A 22,550-nucleotide genomic window follows, 5' to 3' on the forward strand; every position below is an offset into this window, starting at 1 on the left:
GAATATTTCAGCATCTCCCTAATGGTTTTTGCTTTCTACTAAGAGATCTTAATGTTGCCTCAGCCACACGCTGGTAGAACCAGTCACCACTCTAATCTCATTGGTTTCTATTGTTTTGTATTTAAATAGTCTAGTTAAATAGTCATGTCATTGTGTTATACCTGAACCTAACAGTTATGTTGTAAAGCTTGAAGGTAATAGCACTGTGAGGTTTTGAAAATGCGTGATGTTATAACATTTTATGACTTTATTCATATTATGGGGGGGATTCAGCTACTTCCTGTCTAGGAACAAAGCAGGGCCAACAGCTGAGGACTTTGAAAACACACTCAGCAGGACGAGTAGCCATTGCCTTCCTATTCCACTAGATTCAAATTCTCTCTTCATGCACAGTCTGGGCTTTCGCCTATTTACTTGGTTTCTCCTGGTAGAATTTCTACCGGGCCAATCAGCTAACAGAACGAGAAGTCGTGAAAGACGATGTGGTTTCAGAATTGTAGTTCGACTGTAGCTTAGCAACTAAACGGCTTCTTTCACTTCCACCAGCATCGGTGGATGTGAATGAAGCTGTTCAGTCAGTGTTAGCTTTGCTTCCAAAAATTCAATAATCATTAGCACTTCTCTCTTGGCAGTGAAGGATGGTTGTTCAATTTCTGGTAAGCTTCATGGCGTTTAAGTGGCGCATTACCAATGTCACGTTAGAGGTTGGGTACAATTTCATATCTAAATAGACTCCACACCTCCAGCAAGCAATTGTTTCTCAAAAGCTGAAGGTTCAGGCCTCCTGTATGAAGCAAAGTGAAGTACAATGGCTGTATTTTTTTTACCAAGCTATTTCTTGCTATAAAACGGGAGTGTTTTAGTTTTATTATTAGGTTGCATTGATGTTTAGTTCTGTTTCCCCCAGTAAAGTGTAAATGGTCATTGTATAAGTTTCTGCGTTTTTGTGGTAGATCAGTTTTGTGAGTTAGATTGTGTATGTTTTGTTTGTGCCTTTCATTTCCTGTAGGTCACTTTTTGAGTTGAGTTATTTTTTGTAACCTCTTTGGCCCAGTGATTACATGTTGTACTTTTTTCCCCTACTTTTTGGGGAGGTAAATAAAATAAAAAAACACAGACTAAAGATATTTTTACTGTGTCCTCTAAGCCTTCCCTGCTCGCTCCCTCAGACCAGTACGCGATCATTCTTCCCTCAGGCTGTAGATGTTTCTGTTTTGTGTATTAATCTGTGTGCAGCCTACGTAAAATCCATTTGTTAATTCTGTAACGCTTCAGTGCCGCGTGACATCTCCAGCATATAATCCAAGTATAATGACCTCTCGTCTTCCTCCTTCAGGTTCTGGATCTCCTCAGTTTGCCTTCGACTCCAGAGGTGTCAGGAGAAAACGCAGACTAATCAAAGAATTCAAATGAATCATTTCGGTGGGCTCCGGGCGTTAGCTCTATGGAGAATCAGAGGCAGATTGGATTTTCCACTTTCGGGAGCAATCCTCTGTAATGTCACTGACACCTCACTAAAGCAACACTGTCATACTGTGTTATCTGGTTCAATATTCTTTTATTGGCATTTTCCTGCCTGGGAAGAGCATGGGGCAGGCCAAGAAAATGAGACAAGTGATGGAATATTCCCCTTGTTATTTCCGGCTGACAAGAGCGGGAGGAGGAGGAGAAAAAATTTGATTTTTTTCACTCCATCCCCTACATTGACAGATATTTGAAGCAGCTTCTCTCTGCAGGGGGGCTGACTGTAGCAGCATTTTGTTCCAGGAACATCACAGAGCACGGCATCAAAACAGTTACGAGTAAAACAGCATTTCATCAATTATATTAAGAGACTAAACATGCTGACTTATTTCATCTCCCGGGAGAACTCTTCACCAGCGTGTGTGGTTTTTTTTATATCTATATTTAACCATGTGTTCCGTCATTAGAAATGTATCAGAACCTTTTAAAGTCCTACCTAAAGGAAGCTTTGCATAGTGGGAAATGGTCTGTCATTTTCCGACTCGGAGAAAGATGGTGTAAAATTGTCAGTTTTCTTTTTTTTTCTCCCCCCTCTCTTGCATTAATTCACCTGAAATATGCTGCGGGCTCAAAAAATGGTAGATGAAAGCTTTTCCTGAGATTAGTCACAGCAGTCTGTCAATTGTACTATCTTACTTTATCATTTCCTCGCTCCGTTGGAATTCTGCCTGACATTAATTTATGTATATCTGATCCCTTAAAAAAATATTGAATTTAAGTATCTCGGAAATTTCTCCCCCGCTACTCGCTTCATCTTTCCCTTCTGATTTTCACGTACTCCGCCTTTCTTGTGTAAATTCATCAAGAAGTGGTTTGCACAGTAAGTCCAAACCAGGACCAGCACCTGCCTCATTCCAGTCCCTCTTCATGAACAGCTGTATTTTCACCACCCCAGACACTTTTCAAAAAATATTTCACATAACCAGCGACTCTGAAAGCATCAGTTATATTCAATAAGTTAGAATATACAGTATGTTCCGATGAGACTAATTTAACATAAAGCTTGGACACCTTAGCAGAGGTTTAGTGCAGTAAGTTCATTTTGCTAACAGTAAACTTTAACTGCACAAACCCTAACATTCTTGCAATTATTTCCTATGTTGAGAATTGTCAACATTTGGCTACAACTTCCCAAGACAGTCAGTATTCAGTGAAGTCATTTTCTTTAAACATTTTTAAATGGTATTAATAGTTTTTTTTCTAACTGTTCTATGTTTTTCCTTATTTTTAAAATGTTTGATTTCCACTCACAATTATTCTTATTATGATTACTGTTATTATTACTACAAACATCCCAAAACGTGTTCACTGTTAATTCCACGGTCTATCATCAGTCCTGTGTTATTCTGGTCTTTTCCTGATCACCTGTAGGCTTCCCCCCACCTGAACTCACTCACTCACTCACTCCTGCCCTCTGGCCTGAACGAAACGCTCCCTCTTCAGGAACATTTCCACTCCGCCTTACCAGGCTGGCAGCAGCTAAGAGTAATTACTGGATAAAACAGCATAGTGTGAATGTTCTTGATGAGTGAAGCTGAATCAACTGTCAGTTATACTCCCAGTATAACTGACAGAGTTATACTGGGAGGGCTCATCAGCTTATGATAATTTATGCAACAATGGATTGTTTTGTAAAGAAATATTTACACTTTCATAAACACAGCACAGTATGAGAAGAAACTAGTTTTATTTTTTTTTCCAATTAACATTCACAAAACTGATAAAAAAAAAAAACATTTATTCCCTCATTCTTCACAATTGCCGTTGCTCTCTTGCTTACACTCATGTAATTTTTGACATTGCAGCCGATCTCGAAGTTAGTGTATTCTTTCTGACATTTGCTCAGTGTGTTGCCATAACAAAGAAACTAAATGGGCCAAGGCAATTTTCTGAAATAAGCACAGTTTAAATGCTAACCTATGCTGTGCAAAAGCATGAATCACTCCTCCAGTGCAGCCGGCATGTTCAGTGAAAGGGCAGCTAGCTAAAGGCATTAGTTTCATCAGAGTCGTGTCAAGCTGAACGGGTCAGAATGACTGAAGGTTTTTTATACCAAACAGTTAGAGAAAGACAAACCAACCTTGTGTAAAGTTACAAATACAGATGAACCTGTCCTGGCTGTTTTGCAGCAGTGGTCATAAAACTTTGGAAATTACAAAAATAAATTCTCTTAATGGAAAAATTAGTTTTTTGATAAAGTTTTTGCACTAGAATGAGTTGGTTTTTTGGCTGTATCAAAATAGATGTATTTCGCAAACCAGCAGTGAAAACATTTTTTTGAGATGGCACGAGTCCCGTCATCAACAACTGGATGTTACTACTGACGAAAACGACAAAGGAGACAGGAAGTAGTAGGAGGATGATGGTTTGTTTTTGGACAATCTGCAGGTGCTTCCACCAGAACTCTCACAGCATCACACAGTTCATAAAAAGTTGTGTAATTTTAACATGTTGAATTTATAGCTCTTCTTTGAAATTGCTGGCTGCAAATTCCCCAAAATGCTGCAAAGGTAGTGTTACATCCAACAAGGGCACAGCATATTTGAGGACACGTAGGCAAAACTGAGGGTTCAAAAAAATGATTTTATTCTAAATCTCTCTTGAACTTTTCTTTTGGTTAAGCTGCTTTAATTCTCCGTGGAGGAAAGAGAGAGAATTAAACGTCCTCATTCCCAAGTAGGCGGGGCTTGTCGCTCCAACGCCTGAATAAGACGCTGACGTCTCCTCTGTTGGATGAGAGATGATGAGCGCTAGCACCGTGGCTGAGTTATGAATAAATCTTATGTAACTGTCTACAACCATTGCAGCAATGATTTTTAATGACTTATCTCATGAACAAACTTATTCACATGTGATTCTAATTGAATTTCTTATTCTTAACTCTGCAGTTGTGAAATTGAGTTTTTTTGACATTAGCAGAATATAGACAACGATTTGCGTGCATTTGTAATAGAAATGCAGCCAGAGAGTGTCATGAGTTCATTAATGGATGGGTTGTTTAGTTGAGGATACCTCTCCTGGACTCTGGGAATCCCTCGCCACACAGCCTGTTCCCAGGTGCAGCCATATCAAGGCCTACACAGGACAGCTATGTTTGAACATGCTAATCCCCAGCCTTCATGCTTCCCAAACTTCAATCGCTGCCGCTGTTGGCACTCCCCCCCTCACATCCCCCACAACCACAGTCTCTGCAATGTTTTGCACACAAAACAAACCAGGGCCGGTCTGAGTGAAGCATTCGTTAGACCTTCAAAGCGACGCTGAACCTGCCTGGCGATAAAACACTGTTTTGACTCAAAGCTTTGAAGAGAGCTACAACACATGAACTGTACCAAAGGAAGGAGTGCTCTTATAAACTCCTTTATATACATAGATACTCACCAGCACTGTCACACATTCAAAGCAGTACAGAGAGAAGATGTATAGTCGTTGAGGGCCGACTCTATTTTGCAGTAAGCTTCAGATCAATCCGAAAAGGATAGGGCAGGGTTCTCTGCCTATCAGAATAACCGAGTCTGCTGACCTTTTTAAATGGGTGAAAGATACGCTAAGGTAAACAGTGGGTAGCTTGCAGCTTTATGGCACGCTGTATTGATCCCTGTTCTCAGAAAGGTCATACACTTGAGAGGTGATTGTTGTTAGATAAGCAAAAAGGAAAAAAAATAAAATAATAAAATGCCAGTGAACTTTTGAGTTTTGTGAGTCAGTAGACGATGACATTTGACTATACTGACTTGTTACTCTTCTTGCACTGGAGGTTTATTCAAATTTTATGCACTGTGCTGTGTGATGTATGAGTACAGTACAGTATAGCTTCACATTGGCTTGGCGTGTGTGTGCTGAGTCAGCAGTTGAGTTCTGTGTGAAGGGGTGTGTATGTGGGTGAGTGTGGGCATTAGTAAATTAGAGCCAGTCTAATTTCTGCTAAATAGCTTATCACAGCTCTGAGAAAAAGGCAAGTTAGAAAGAGATGAATGTGACTTGAGCATTACAGAAAGGAAAATACTGTAGCAATGTTCATTTTACTGAAGATTTAGTCATTATTGTGGGGAGGTTAGTTACTTAAAAATGAAGTAAAGTTTAACAAAAAAAAAATATGTAAAGAAATACGGTTTCATCTTGGTTCACTGAACAAGGGACTGCACAAATATTTCCACAAACTTTGCCCTTCAACTCTGCAGAAATATTTATTCAGACAGTTTACCAACTGTTTTAGGGTCATGTTGATGTGCTGAATCCAAAAATCACACTGGCTTTGCTCAATCGGGTCAACTTTCTGAACTATGGAGCAACATGAGCATCAAAATGCATGACTTGTTCTCACATCTGGATCGGTTTCCTGAGAATCTGGATCAATGAGTGATGAGCAGGAGGAGAGATTCCATCAGGACAGAAAAGAGACGGAGAATTTTACACAATGAAGACGGAATGTTCAATTTACAGAAATCCAAGTTTGAAATATTTAATTAAGATACTCTGCTAGAAAACAAATTTTTTCTTCGAAGACCTATTTTGGATGAGAAATATTAACAGAAATGAACTGATAATGTCACAAAAATGTCATCAATTCAGTCATGAGATGAGACTTCTCTAAATGACATTAAAATAAAAACCAGATTGAATGAAGAATAAAGACCAGATTGAGAAAAATAAATGTCATTTTTGTATTCAGCTGTGGAAAATAGTCCGAATTCAGCTGAAAAAACATAGAAAACTTCCAAAGAATATTTCTTGTAACCCAGTATTAATTTAGATTTAATCACCAGTTTATTTGGTTTGGACTTTACCTTCCTTTTTTTGCAGACGATGTAGTTCTGGTAGCACCACAGAACTTCCAAGTCAAGTGTCAAGTCTTTCATCACCTAAATTGACACATAAACACCAGATGCATGTTGTCAAGCCTGCCTAAAAGAGAGAATTGCAGTACATTGTGAAATCAAATCAGCATCTTTAAATATAATTTAATTTAAAAAAAAATTTTTTGGAACATTCAATTCAACGTGGAAGAAACAGTTAATGATTGCCATTTATTTAATTGAAAATTAATAAAATGTAATGTTAGTCATGTTTTAAATACACATATGCATTTTTGTTCAAAGAAAGTAAGCGAGTGAGACATCGGTTACACCTGTTATTGTCAAACTCCTTAATAGACCAGAAGTTATTTTACTTTGAAGACCCAGATGTCTCTTGTAATGACGCCAGCATGGCAGTGAGAAACTGAAATGTTAGAAGTAAGTTCAGTTTGATTTCTTCTAAAATTACCTAAGGCTTTTTTTTTAACACAGAGCCACTGTAGGTTAGACTTCTGAGGAGAATCCGTTCAGTAAACAGCAAAACGTTCAAATTTCATCAAGACTCATAACATATTTCTTCTCCCATATTTCTTCCAACGCATCAAGATTAAAGTCAGTTCTCATTAATGTGGTTGTGTGTCGAAAATGTAGTCATTTTGTTCACAGGAAGGCGTCCTCCTCTGGTTGGAGTCGAACCCAACAAGCCCAGAGCTTGTGCAAAGTGTTGTGTGATTGGTCAGAAGTCTGTGGTTGTGTTTTATGTGGGCAGCAATGTTGGTGAAGAAACACTCAGTGGCTCTGCACCTTTTCTTTGCCTCAGGTTTCTTGCTTGATTCAGCCACTAACGACCATTCTACCATCTTGACAAACCAGTTTAAACACAAGAAGAAATGTATCTATTTCCTGTTTGAATAACAGAATCAAGACTGTCTGCTATCCACGCCCCAGCAGATGGTGGATGCAATGTCAGACTTTAAGGGTGAAAACTAATACACCGTGTTCCAAATTATTATGCAAATTGGATTTAAGTGTCATAAAGATTAAATTTGTTGTTGTGTTATTAAATGTATAGATGTTATTGTGTGTCAGGGCTCTTTGAATCACTATAATTAATTTCAGAGAGCTGGTTGATTAGTTTGTCTGGTGAACTCAATTAAAGGAAATCTACTTAAGAAGGATGTTCCACATTATTAAACAAGCCACAGGTTTCAAGCAATATGGAAAAGAGAAAGAATCTGTCTGCTGACGAAAATGATCAGATAGTGTAGTGCCGTATGACAAGATATGAAAACATTAGATATTTAACGAAAACGGAAGCGTTATTATCGTACTGTGAAGAGATTTGTGGCTGATTCAGAACAAAGATGTTTTTGTACAGATAAAGGCAAAATGAGGAAGGTTTCTGTTAGACACATTCATCAGATTAAGAGAGCAGCTGTTAAAATGTCCTTACAAAGCAGCAAACAGTTATTTGAAGCTGCTGGAGCCTCTGGAGCCTCAAGGTGGAGGATCCTCCAGAGGCTTGAGGTGCATGAACCTACTATTGGGCCCCTAACCAGAGCTCACAAGCAGAAACGGTCTCAGTGGGCCCAGCTGTACATGAAGATTAATTTTCAAACAGACTTGTTCACTGATGACTGCTGTGCAACCCTGGAAGGTTCAGATGGACGCAGTAGTGGATTGGTGGTGGATGGCCACCACATCCCAACAGCTGTGACGTCAGCAAGGAGGTGGTGGAGTCATGCTTTGGGCTGAAATCATGAGGAGAGAATCATTGGTCGGCCCCTTCAGAGTCCTGAAGGTGTGAAAATGACCTCGGCAAAGTAGATGGACTTTCTGACTGATCACTTTCTTTCATGTTGGATTTTAGTTTCCTTGCCCACATGCAGGTGCACACGGAAGAACAGACTTTACTGTTAAGAGGGTTTGTCTTTAATCAGTTTAACGATTGTTTAGGAATTGAGAGGAGAGGATGTCAGAAGGGGAACGAGGGTCCAGGTAGGTTCGGGGGTCTGGGACATCAGCGGATCGGAACGGCTTGGTAGGACCAACCAGCGAGATGCGCCCGACCTGCGAAGTTCCAGGCTTGGCTCCGGGAAACGTGATCAAGGTCTGTGAGGTAACAGAGAGAAAAGGACAAAATGACTTGACAATACTTGACATTGACTATGAGAGATCTTAAGGCTGAGTCTGACCAACAAGTGGTAACCATCGAGCAGTGACTGGTGGTTCCACCGCTTCTTAAGAAGCCTGTCGCCGGTTACCGGAATCCGCTGCAGGTGCGTCAGGCTGTCAAACGCCTCCGCGTAGCTCATCTCAGAAAAGAACCCTCACTCCAACCTGAATCCTGACACTTTCTTTCATGGTTCAAAAAGAAGAGCCGAACCTTCAGTAGCAAAATCATCTTCATCATAACAATGCACCATCTCATGCTGCAAGGAATACCACTGTGTCATTGGCTGTTATGGGCATAAAAGGGGAGAAACTCATGGTGTGGTCACCATCCTCCTCTGACCTCTGACCTCAACCCTATTGAGAACCTTTGGAGTTTCCTCAAGCAGAAGATCTGAATGCAGTTCATATCAAACCAGCAGCTCTGGGAAGATTTTCTGACATCCTGCAAAGATTCAACAGAAACTTTCCACAAACTCACAAGTTCAATGGATCAAGAATTGTGCTGTGATATCAAAGAAGGTTCTATGTTAACATGTAACTTGGTCTGTTAAGATGTTTTTGATTGAAATAGTTTTTGATTTTAGTACATGTGAACACTTAATGCTGCACATTCAAAGAATGACCGTTTGCAGTTCTTTATAATCCATAAAATGTTTAGAAAATCTGCTGTGCATAATAATTTGGAACATTTTGCATTTTGAGTTTTTTATTTTTGAAGAAAATACTTTTCTCATGGGGAGCTTTGTTCAGTAAAATTTGATTTATACTGTAATAGTTCATGACTTGAAAATGATACTGAACATCATTTGCATTGACCATTTAGGAAAATCTGAGAAAATATCACTTGCATAATAATTTGGAACATGGTGTAAAAGTACAACAACCCCTGAGCCCTGTACACAAACAGACTTCACCTCATGGTGTCTAATGGAGCAAGGAGAGTTGAGCATTCAGGCTTCCGCATGGACAAAAACCTCCTGAATGATTTATTTAATCAGACTGTTTTTATCCTTCTAAATGTTAAAGAAAAAAATACAGATTCAGGCAATTATTACGACCCTCGGTGCTTTGGCCTGGCTTTATGCATGCCTGTGGTTCTTGCTAATGTTTCTCCGCTCTGAATTTGCCAGTTTGCCTCTGAAATAGATGGAGGTCATGAAACATTGATGAATGTCACTCTCCGCCTGCTGCTCCGCTGATTTGCATCTCTCTCATGGCACTGCTTCCCCGTTCGGAGCTTAGCGGAGAAACTGTAGGCGTGCAAAGTGCATACCAATTAAACTCTTTGTCTAATAACAAGTTAACTTGCCACATATGAAATGTTTCCATTGTGAAGCAGACCAGCATTCCACCAAAAAAGAACATGCTGGGATATAATAATGCTGCTCGGGCCTGCCTGTCTCTACATGGCCTGAGGGCAGATTATTTGCCAACAAAGCAAAATGTTCCACCTGCAAGTCAGTGAGGGGAAACAGAACTGATGTCCTGTCAGTTTTATGCACGTAATACACCATAATAACACAACTTTTATGGCAACCATGAAACTGTACTTCTAGAAGAATGCTAATGTAGAAAACAAAAAAAAGAATGTATTACTTCAGCTCTGATCAAAAGTGCCCGGGCAAAGGAGGGAGCTTATAAACCAGCGTTATTAAAGCAGGGATAGAAAAGTCGTGACTTTACCTCTTCAATAAGCTTATCATTATAATGTCCCTACAGTCAGGTGGTTACAGACTGCCTCTCTTCCACAATGTGCTCCGGTTATCAGTCACAGTTCCTCGGCACGCAGGAGGGAGATTGCTTCCAAAAGGGGAAAGCTTTAACCGTGATTATATGCTGTATTTTTACAGTCGAGTGGATTTGAAGGAAATCTTTCGACGTCCTGAAAAAAAAAAACAACAAAAAACTGAAAGTGAATTACACACGCTGCCAAGTTTGAAGTAAATGACCAAGGCTGAATATGATCATGGACTGTGAAAATGTACACATTCCTTCCTGTTCCCAGGTCATAAAATAAATTGTAATATAAACAAAGATAATCTGACTAAATCCCAAAAGCAGCTTTCAAGTGATGATTTCATATATGAAAAAAAATCTCATTGCCAAAAATTGATTACTCTCAAAAATCTAATAAGACCGTACGCCATCCTGGGCAGCAGCAATGACCAACAAGCATTTGTGGTAACTCACATTCTGTCTTACAAAGTTGTTTTAATTCAACTACTGGAGTGTTTTCCAACCATGTCTAAGGAGTTAATTTGGATTTCTCTCAAGTTATTATCAGTAATAGTTGCATTAAATGGACCGGCAAGTATGACAAATGTTTGAAAATCATTTCGTTGCAATGGGGTACCGGGCCCTTTGATACGGGCTGTCAGGTCCCTGTATGACCGGTGTCAGAGTCTGGTCCGCATTGCCGGCAGTAAGTCGGGCTTGTTTCCGGTGAGAGTTGGACTCCGCCAGGGCCGCCCTTTGTCACCGATTCTGTTCATTACTTTTATGGACAGAATTTCTAGGCGCAGCCAAGGTGTTGAGGGGATCCGTTTTGGTGGCCTTAGGATCTCGTTTCTGCTTTTTGCGGACGATGTGATCCTTTTGGCTTCATCAGGTCGTATTCTGCAGCTCTCGCTGGAGCGGTTTGCAGCCGAGTGTGAAGCGGCCGGGATGAGGATCAGTGCCTCCAAGTCCGAGGCCATGGTCTTGAGCCTGAAAAGGGTAGAGTGCCTTCTCCGGGTCGGGGGGGGGGGGGGGGGGGGGGGGGGGGGTGTCCTGCCCCAAGTGGAGGAGTTCAAGTATCTTGGGATCTTGCTCACAAATGAGGGAAGAAGGGAGCAGGAGATCGACAGGCAGATTGGCGCAGCGTCTGCCGTCAAGCGGGCGCTGTACCGGTCCGTTGTGGTGAAGAGAGAGCTGAGCCAAAAAGTGAAGCTCTCGATTTACTGGTCGATCTACGTTCCCACCCTCATCTGTGGTCATGAGCTTTGGGTCATGACCGAAAGAACGAGATCGCGGATACAAGCGGCCGAAATGGGTTTTCTCCGTAGGGTGGCTGGGCTCTCCCTTAGAGATAGGGTGAGAAGCTCAGTCATCCGGGAGGGACTCAGAGTAGAGCCGCTGCTCCTTCACATCGAGAGGAGCCAGTTGAGGTGGCTCGGGCATCTGGTTAGGATGCCTCCTGGACGCCTCCCTGGTGATGTGTTCCGGGCATGTACCACAGGGAGGAGGCCCCCGCGGAAGACCCAGGACACGCTGAAGGGACTATGTCTCTCGGCTGGCCTGGGAACGCCTTGGGATTCCCCCGGAAGAGCTGGAAGAAGTGGCCGGGGAGAGGGAAGTATGGGCCTCCCTTCTGAAGCTGCTACCCCCGCGACCCGACCTCGGATCAGCGGAAGAAGATGGATGGATGGATGGATGGATGGATGGATGGATGGATGGATGGATGTGTGTTACATATAAAAGTTACATAATAATCTCAGGAATGCTACCGCTGCTTCTGCTAGATAAGTGTAAAATAAACACAAAGTAACATAAAGCCAACCCACAAAAACACTAAATCTAACAAAGTATTTTAGATCTAGTTTCTAGTGCAAATATGTTTGTAAGACAAAATTAGCTTACAAGTAACTTTTTGGCAAGGTAGGAGCTTGTTCCAAGTCAATAATTTCTTAATGTTGATGAAAAGATACTAGTTCCATTGGTAAGGTAGGGTAATTTTGTTTATATAACACATCTTCAGCAACAATGCAGTTCAAAGTGCTTTACGTGAATTAGGAGGAAATACAAACAAAACAGTAAAACCAAAAGAAAGACAAAAAGGTAAAAGTATAAAACTAAATATTGGTTCCCCATGTTTAATAAGAATAAACTAGTAGGGGTTTCTCTGGATTCTCGTTCTGATTAAACTCGATATTGGTTCTCCATGTTTGGTAAGATCAGTGAGTGCTTTATAAAACTAAATGTTGGCTCTCTCACTGGGAAAAATGTCTTCTGATAAGTGAAACAATCTGCCAGTGGAGCAAATACGTTTTCATCAATATTAAGGAATTAACTTTAAACAAGCACTTAAATCAATTATGACCAAGACATTTTTTGCCAAAAGTGATTTTTTAAAATGTATTTATTTATTTGCCTAAAACATCTTTTGGAAAGAAAGAGGTGGTAAGTCTTTTTTTTTTGCCAGCGAATTACTAACCGTTTTTATTTGCTGAAAAGTTACTTTAAAGTTAGCTTTGTTTTTTTTCCAAGTGTACAAATATATTTGCTCATTCGGTCAAGTAACTGAACCGACATTAGTTGGCAAGAAGACTTTGTGTTTTTGCAGTGCATTTGAAAACAGTCGACGCTTAATGGTTTTATTTGTAGCTGCGGTTTATTTTCGTGGGCACCAGTTAGTTTGAAGTGAAATCTGGGCAGTGTGACAATAAAACCAAGCAGCATCCTCAGGGTCTGAAGCAGTCCCAGGCCTCGGTAGCACCGCCTGAAAGCGCCACGCTGCCCAGCGGACACACAGCGAACACAGCGTTTTGCTCCGGGTTGTTTGGAAACAGCTTGTTGACATGTGAAACTGTCCTGTGTGAAGCAGCGTGTCCCTGACGCAGACGTCTGTTTCTTGCCGATACATACAAATTCCCGGCATCAACAGTAATGAGAAATCATCCGCTGTCGGAGGTTGCCCTGCAAAACGACGGCCTCTTATTACAAGACTTTACTAATCCGGCCATGAAAATCCATGTCCAAAATGTGCCTTTTGTGTATAATCCTGACACAGTTTCTGTGGGATTAGGATTTAGCAAGGAAAAAAAATGACTGGTGGGATATAGCACATCTAAAATATCAGGAAATGTTGTGTTCAATTGTTGATTTATCCTGCAATGTGCCTTTTCTTCTCTTCTCTTTTCTGTCTTTTTTTTTGCTGCGTCACATCAAAGAGCTGTCCTCTTGGAGCGGGTGGATGGAGGGGGAACTGCATCGGAGATTATTTAATCAGAAAACTGTATGTTGACGTGCTCCCCTGCATGCGCGCAAAAAATAATATTTGCCCGGGAGACAACAGAACAAACCTGACAATTTATTCTACATCAGTCTAGTTCTCTGCTCCACGCTGCTCAGACAGGCTGCTCTGCATATGTAAGCAGTCATGGTAGGTTTAGTACTCCTCAAAGACGGGCCATTATCTTCCCAGGCCATCTGCTCCAGTCAGTGAATGAGCACACGCAGTTCAGACTGAGGAACAGAGGGAAGGTTTCCTGGGGGGCTAAAAAAGCTGCTGCACCTCATCCCAGCTCAATGAACAAACCAAATAACAGTTGGCTTTTTTTTTCTTTCTTTTTTTTTACTGAATGGCTGGGTGCATGTATTATTGACAACTATACTTGCCTGGTTTCATGTTGATGGTCATACAGAAAGTAATATGCCCAGAATCAAATGCGGAAACCAAAGCAAAATGAGTGTCAACCTAAAGTCAGTACCAATGCTGTGCCCAACAAAACAAATACAGGAAAAATGACCCAATTCCAACTACTTAATTATAAAACCCTACAGGACATTATAAGTCAACTAAGCTCCAGTTCCTGCTGTCTGGATGTTTTATCCACACATTTCTTTAAGAAAGTCCTGCCTGTTATTGCTGCTGATCTGATCCAAATAGTAAACTCATCGCTCTCATCAGACGTTTTCCCCCAGGCTTTGAAAACAGCAGTAATCAACCACTTATAAAAAAGAACAATCTGGACAAATCACTAATGCAGAATTACAGGCCGACTTTTGACCTCTGACCTCCCATTCATCAGCAAAGTTATTGAAAAAGCTGTGTGTAAACAATTAACTAGCTCCCTAACTATAACCAACCTCTTTGACTCCTTCCAGTCTGGCTTTCGTGCTCACCACAGCACAGAGACCGCCCTCGTAAAAGTGTTCAATGACATCCACATAAATACAGACTGTGGCAGAACCACAGTGCTGGTTCTGTTGGACCTCAGTGCAGCTTTTGACACTGTTGACCATGATATATTACTGAATCGACTGGAGAGTTGGGTCGGACTCTCCGGTCCAGTGCTTAACTGGTTTGAATCTTACATAAAGAACAGGGATTTCTTTGTTTCAATTGAAAACTTTTCATCAAAGAGGTCAAAGGTCACATGTGGGGTACCCAAAGGTTCAATCCTAGGGCACATAACACCAGTTTTAAAGTCCCTCCACTGGCTCCCTGTAGCTCAGAGAATAGACTTTAAAATACTGTTGTTAGTTTATAAATCCCTGAACGGCTTAGCACCACAATACATTAAAGATCTGCTGTTGTTGTATCAACCTTCCAGACCTCTCAGGTTCCGGTTCTGGTTCTGCTCTGCATCCCCAGAACCAGTACCAAACGAGGAGAAGCAGCTTTCAGCATCTATGCACCACAAATTTGGAACAAACTTCCAGAAAACTGTAAAACAGCTGAAACACTGACTTCTTTTAAATCTCAACTAAAAACCCACCTGTTTAGGATTGTATTTGAAATGTAATCAATTACAAATTCATTGATGGAACTTGACTTAATGATTGATTCTATATTGCATTGTGTTTCTGTGTTTGTAATGATGTAAAGCACTATGAAATGCCTTGCTGCTGAAATGTGCTATACAAATAAAATTTGATTGATTGATTGATTGATTGATAAAGCAGAATCTTAAAAAAAACAACAAAAAAAACAGTTTTAATAGGTTTTAATCAGGACAGTTTAAGAAGAAAAACATAAAACAAACGAGAATTTAAATGAAAGCATTTTAATTCTTTATTTTATGTGATTATGTTTCCAGCAAACTGTCTCCTAACAGTTTGCTGAATACAGAATCTGTGTTGGACCAGCGACCTGTCCCCTGGTTTTACGTGTTGCTTAGTCCAGACGATCTGGACCCTCAGCGTTGAGGAAACGGTGACTTGCTGGAGGCGTTGTGACGGCCCCTGCTGTGCGGTCCTGTGTGTGTGTGCTATGCGACCGGTAAATTGTTTGTCAGTTAAGGTCCTCGATTGTGGGAGGTGCTGGGTTGTACATAAGGAGCGCCGTTCCACTCATGAGATCATGGCCGACGCAACAACCAGGCGCAGACGACCCGGAGATCCAGGCCCAGCCGAGACCCGGACCCAGAGACGGCGCCGGCAGATCACTTGACACATTGTGGGAGCTTGGAGCTGAGACCTGTGGGGGCCAACCAGGTCCATGACTCCGAGCCGGGCAGTAACAGCGTGAACTCTGTTTAGGTTTTAAACGACTGGATCTGATTTTAAGTTGTAGGGTCACAACATCTTTGCCAACAATAAAATGGCTTAAACGTTCTTTCAGCTCCGGCTTTAGTACCTTAATATTTAGAAGCGACACGACTCAATGGCTTCGTTCTTTTCCTCCGATACCAAACTACAACCCTGTTAAAGGCAGATTACAATTCTAAAACATCACAGAAAGCCAGCATCAGTGTTCACAACTCCTCCTTCTGTTCGCTGACTGGCCTGATTAAAATTTATCCCTAGAAATCCCACTCAATGGGAGAAATTCCAGACGGAGCACTGACGGGTGATGAGAATTGACAGAAACTGTGTCAGAAGGGAATATTTAGTGGTGCGTTTGATTGCAGTCTTTCAAAAGTAATTGCTATCTAAGTCATTGTTTCAGTGAAGTTTTGCCTTCCTTTTTTACATTTTTATTTCTTTTCAATGAAGGCCACATTTAGTTGTGCATCTCTGCAGCTCCTCCATTGGCTCTCTCTGCATAATGCCGTCCCTTCCCATGCACTGAAGAAAGAAAACAGATGATCCAACTAAAAATGTGCTACAAGTAATCAAATTAACTTTAAGTAAATGTATTAAGTTTATGAATTTTTCATGTTGAACAAACGTAAATAAAGTAAGTTTGACAAACTTGATTACATGTAACAAATTAACTAAAATATTTTTAAGTTGGAGCTCCAGTCTTTTTCTCTCTCTTTTTTCAGTGTATCTTTTTGGTTTTGCAGTTATGCCATATTCTATTTTAAAGGGGGTGAATACTAAAGCACCCAACACTCTTTGGATCATAATCAGTAAAAAAAAAAATAAAATAAAATTCCTTCCACTTCACAACAAAGACAGATTTTGTTTCCCAGAGATATGACATAGACTCTGTGGTTAATATATAAGTGAATATATGAGTCCAGCTTATTATTTTGCTGGATACAGAGAGCTGTCTGTTTAGAGGTGTCTGAAGCAAACATGCTGCCTCGAAGGGAATACTGCCTTACAGCTGGAACCCCCTGCACAAGTTTAAGATAACGCCCCCATCCATCTCTGCCTCATTCTCTGTCATACTGACATGAGAGGGATAAGAAAGAGAAAAAAAAACTGACACACTCCTTTTTAAAAACATAAATTATCACCAGTGCCCTGAGAGCAACATGGACTTTGAATTCCTTTTTTTTAGAACCATAAAGCAAACAAAGCTGTGAATTACAACCGTGAGCCATCTGAGTCCGTCTCATGGGAGTGCAACCTTATTTGGACTACGAGCTATTGTAGCTAATTGCAAAGCAATCCAAGTCAAATGTAGAGTTTAAAGGAGGAAAAAGAGCTTATTAATTTCCCCGAGGACTCAGAACAACTCTTCATGATTCTACCTTGCACTCGCGCGCTCTCTCAAGACAGCAGCTCCAGTAAATAATGCAGGAGTGTTAACTCTCCAAACAGGTTGCTCCAGATATAGCTCAGTGTATTTTTGTGTCATCTTTTAGGTAATTACAGGAAGGGGCTTCAGTAAGCTAATCTCTTGCTTTGCTTGAGGCATCTCCGGGGATGAAAAACTATTTTCAGAGCACAGCAGTTTGTCTTTCGCTTCAGGGCGGGAAAGAGAATGTCAATAGTTTTTTTTTTTTTTTTATGATTTCATTTAAATTTCTTCAATTCAACTAGCAGCGGCTCCATTATGTAAAAGGCTAAAGCTGAATATAAAGAGCTCTGGCTTTTGAGAAATGTGCAATATTGCAAAGGTCTGGTTCCCCAGAGAGCCGCAGCAGCAGCCGCCTCCTGTTGCAGGGTCAGTTTATGTACATGCGGACGCGTCACAAAGGGATGGAGGCTCAGTTATTCCCATCTCGCTTACAGTTAAGCTCTGCCTCAGGATTCAGATTCAATCTGCGCTGATATGATGGTGGGGAAACAGATACCTAGGTGCTCTGGTGCTGAAGGCACAATACTAATCACTTTTATCTCTCCCTAAGCTCCCTCCACTTTTAAGTTGCAGGAAACACAGAGCTTAAGACATTAGTCACAGGCTAAGGAGAGGACAGTGTTTGTCTGATCTGGACATTTCAATGCAACTAAATTGTACTGTGCTGCTACCACAGGACGCTAACAGAAGTTAAAAAAAAAAAAATCGGCAGCTCTTTGTTGGAGAACCACAGCAAAGAACGGCATTGTGGGGTCAAAGAGACATTAGCAGCATTTCCATAAACCATAAAATTGTGCAAATTGAAATAACAAAAAGAAATCTGTTCAACGGAAACACGACAATTTTAAAAAAAAATCTCATTTTTTTGACATGTTTTTGCACTAGGATGAGTTAGTGTTTGTCTTGAATGAGAGGTAAATCACAAAACTTCAATGGAGACACTTTTTGCGCATCAGATGAGACACGTGATCAAAAACAAGAAGTAGTAGGAGGATGATGGCTTGTTTGGTTTTTTCCAGACAATGTGCAGCTGGCTCCACCAGAGTTCTCACAGCATCACAGTTCATAAAGAGATGTGTGCCATCCCAACGTGTTGCTACCGTAGCTCTACTGTAAAATCACAAACTACAAAGCCTGAATAAAATGCTGACGTCTCTGATGAATGATACATAATGAGCATTAGTACCACGGATGAATTATGATTATATTTCTTGTAACTGTTTATGTCTGTCTCTACTGTGATTTTTAATGACTTATCACATGAACTAGCTTGTTCACATGTGATGTTAATTTAATTTCTTATTTTAATGTAAACACCACAGCTGTGAAATATGGGTTTCTGCGATATTAGCAGAATATAGACAATAATCTGCTCACATTTGTAATGGAAACGCAGCTACTGGTTTACTTTTAACCCTGCACACTGCGCACATATTTACAAGACAACCCTATATATTTGATGCATTCCTGTTCATATTTAGAATATTGCTTGTTTAGACTAGATATAGTTACAAAACGGATTGATTACACCAAATTATCCACTGCTGAGTTCAAATCTTCGTCCTGTGAAACAACCGGGACAAAGAGGACGGAGGTGTTTCCCCGATAATTAATCTGCTTTATAAAGGGCATTTTTAGTTCAAGGCTCATCGAGAGAGTTGTAATACAGATGAACTGCAGTACAATAGTGCTTCCTACACCGGGGCTCCCAGTAAAATGGTCAGCTGTACAATGTGAGAGCAGCTCACTTAAAGTCATTGTGAAGAAAATTGGAATTAGGAAGGTGATTTCCCACAAATGCAAAAAAAAAACCCAAGTCTTATGAAGACAACACAAAGGAAGGAAGGAGTTACTTTAGGACTAATCCCTGACATGATGTTAGGAAAGAGTTTGACTCTAGCTCTACTTCCCCATGAGGATTCTACAAAACTATTGTAACGTTTTAAAATCCTTCGCACAAACTTAACGTGCTCCTTCGTGACCAAAGAGAGGATCGTCTAACTGATACATTAGCAGGGTTTTTATTCCAGTGTCGGGAGGGTATATTCAAATAAAAAGGCCACCTGAAATTGGATTTCCTGCTCAGTAATGCTGAGATCGTTCTGCAGTCCTCACTCCTGTAAATGATGACATTTTACAAAATCACCTCACAGCACAGAATGCCGTTTTTTTCATCTCAACCCATTTCTGCATTTGTCTTGTTTAAAACTCCTCTGTTAATAATTATTTAAGGTTTAAGAGACCACTGTGTCTTTAGAGCAACTTTTGTATTTTTTATTTTTTCAATACGGAGGAGCCTGAAATGACACAAATGTTGTGCAGAATTTGATGTGTACATTGGAAACTGTGTATTGCCACCTCATAACATGTCTCATTTGCATAGAGCCATGGAGCAGAACACTGAAGGGAACCTGAAGAAAAGGCCGTTAAAGTGAGTTACCGTATCGTTCACATCAGCAGAACGAGGATGAAAACGATTCTGTCCTCTTTTGTCTCCCGAATTCAATCAGAAGGATTTCAGATCAGCTTAGTAACTTATTCCTTCACATCAGGCTGCATTGCCAAACTAAGTCACCCTGGTATCAAGTCAGGTGAACAAATTAAAACAGTTTACAATCAGCTTGTTCCATCTCCACTCCATATCTAAACATCAAAAACTCAAGCTCATTCTCTCTGCAGTAGGTCTTGAGACTGACTCATTATTCCCACTTAGACTGTTCATCTCAATTCACACTGTTATTGACCACACCTCTCTGTCCAAACTAACTTGCCCAGGATACTGGTTAGTATGATCCGACTCGCATTCGAATGTGCTCCTTTCATCCAGACTTTTATGCCTAGAAGAAAATATATATATATATTATTCATTGGTATTCAAGTCCACTTGACCTAACATTCCATGTCCTATGTCCTTGGCTATCACAATCAAGTTGCTTCTAAAGGAGATTTTAAAAATTATTTTTGGTTTAATAGAATTTCATAAATTGGCTTTGCCCCCCACCCATCAATCTTAGGGATGAATTTCTTGTCAGAGTAACTTTGAAACAAAAGCAGAAGGGAATGTTGTACATTTAGAGCATCTGATTTTAACAGTCAAGTACAATGAACAAAATCCAGTTTAATGCGGAGAACAAAATGTGCTTTACAAATAGAAGCATTAAACACAAAAAAAAGTCTTATTTGCAACCAATAGGCTGGTGTTGAGATTTCAAATTCCTAGTTAATAAAGTAACAGATGACAATTTCATTTACTAGTCATTTGAAAAATCCAGGGAAGAATTGTCCAGATAAATCTCTCCTCTAAATTGTTAAATCAAACTTTAATGAATGGATTCGGGTTTGGTGCTGCTATTTTACTTATTCTGGTTCCAAGTTGTAGGATGCAAAGTTTTTATTAGAGATAAGAACAATTCTTAGAGATGTTAAGAGGATGGGAGTGACTTCTTATGGAGGCGAAGCTGCAGAGGATTCAGCCAGCGGACAGTGAATGTACCCAGAATGCAACCTGCCTGGCGCTGATGTTCATCCCTTAAATAACAGGATTGATATAGAAGATTATATAAATGTCCTTTATTATCCCACACTGGGATGCAACTGGGTAGAATTACATTTTTTATGTATACAATGTGCATGTGTATCGAACATTAAAAAGACAGAGTATTTATAGTTCAATCAATTAAGTTTCTTCAACAAGGCAGTTCAAACTACTTTATGTCATAAAAACATTTTTAAAAAACCATCATACTTTGATGATGCAAAGAAGGATTCTTCATTAAACCAAGAAAATGATGGAGGACACTAACCATCCTCTTCACGAGACTGTCTTGGGAAAACCGAGTGTCTTCAGTCAGAGGCTTCTTCAGATTGGCTGTAATACAGACTGCTACAAGAGAGGCATCACTATTGATATGATACTCAATTGATATGAGATACAACAACACTTAATTTCGCTTTGGGATCAATAAAGTATTTTTGAATTTGAATACAGTCACCAGTTGTGAAACCAAATAACAAATATTACAGTACAGTAGCATATCAGTGCAGTGCAGTAAAAGCAAATGTACAGTAACAGCAATTACTTAAAAATGATTGTGAAAGTGCCAACAGGAATGTAAACACTTATTGAGTTTGTTGGGAGCAGTGATGGCTCTAAAGTCTGAGAGGAAGGATCTGAGGTAACGCTGCTTTGTTCACTCAGGATGCAGCAGTCTGTCACTGAAGGGGTTCTGCAGTTCAGCAACAGCTTCATGCATGAAGAGACGATGCCCAACAGTGATGTTATTTTAGCCAGAGTCCTTCTGTCTCCCACCACCTGCAGTGCATCATGGGGGCATCCTGGGAAAACACGACAGAGATACTTCCGCTTGTTTTGGTTCTTTGTAGGGAACTAACATTTTTCTGTCAAGATGACGAAGTGTCGACTCAACTGCAAACCCAGTATTCTGAAACTGTGGCATACATTTGAGCTAAAACCGCAACAGCAGAGCGTAAGGACTGCCAACCCCTTCAGGACCTTGTTGCCATAGTGACTGGTCCCAAGCCAGTGAGGAGGCATTGCTATCTTGGAGTCTGGAGATTTATTATCTTCCTGCTCCTTGGATGTCAAAGATTGCGACAGGCGCTGTATTCCTGTTTAATCTCCTAACATACTAACTGCGGTCATTAATAAACCCCAGACAAGACAAATAGAATCACTTTGTTTTCACTATATATTTATGAATTAACAGATTCTCAGTATGAAACTTCTTACTTAAAAATGGTCTTCTTCTAGTTAAAAAAATTATATACTGAATTTGTTTTTTGCATTTTTTTTGTAAACTTGAGTCATGTGAACAACTTGCTTGAAGCTAGAATAAGGAAGGTGTTTGTGTACTCTGCACATCTGCAGTCATTTGGCTTTAATACCCTCCCTGCATAGGTCTGCAAACAGGTTAGACTGCATCCTTGGAAAAGTACAATTCCCTCTCCTATGCTTAGAGATTTCAGATTATATTAAATTCCCACTGAGTGGTGGATTTAATCTGTTCTTCAGGGGCTAGAGTTCCCCCACTATACCACTACATAAGGTCCATAAGGCAGAAGGACCTGACCCACGCTAGCCAGGACTGCAAACACTTTGCCAGATCAAAGCAGTGGAAGTCGCCCAGGGCATCACCTGACCTGAATTCAATTAAAGCTTTACAGGCAGATCAGAGAGCAGCCTATGAAAGAAAATTGCAGCCTCAGATAGCGCACAGGACAAAACTCCGAGAGAGAACAAACAGAGCATCATTTAAAGAAGACAGCTGAAATATTACACACTCACTCTCGGACACAAAAGGCTTGTTTTCATCTTCCCTCCTTCCCTCTGTTCCACAAATCTGCCCAGCAAGCCCATA

This window comes from Xiphophorus couchianus, chromosome 5, assembly GCF_001444195.1.
Source record: "Xiphophorus couchianus chromosome 5, X_couchianus-1.0, whole genome shotgun sequence".
Lineage (NCBI taxonomy): Eukaryota > Metazoa > Chordata > Actinopteri > Cyprinodontiformes > Poeciliidae > Xiphophorus > Xiphophorus couchianus.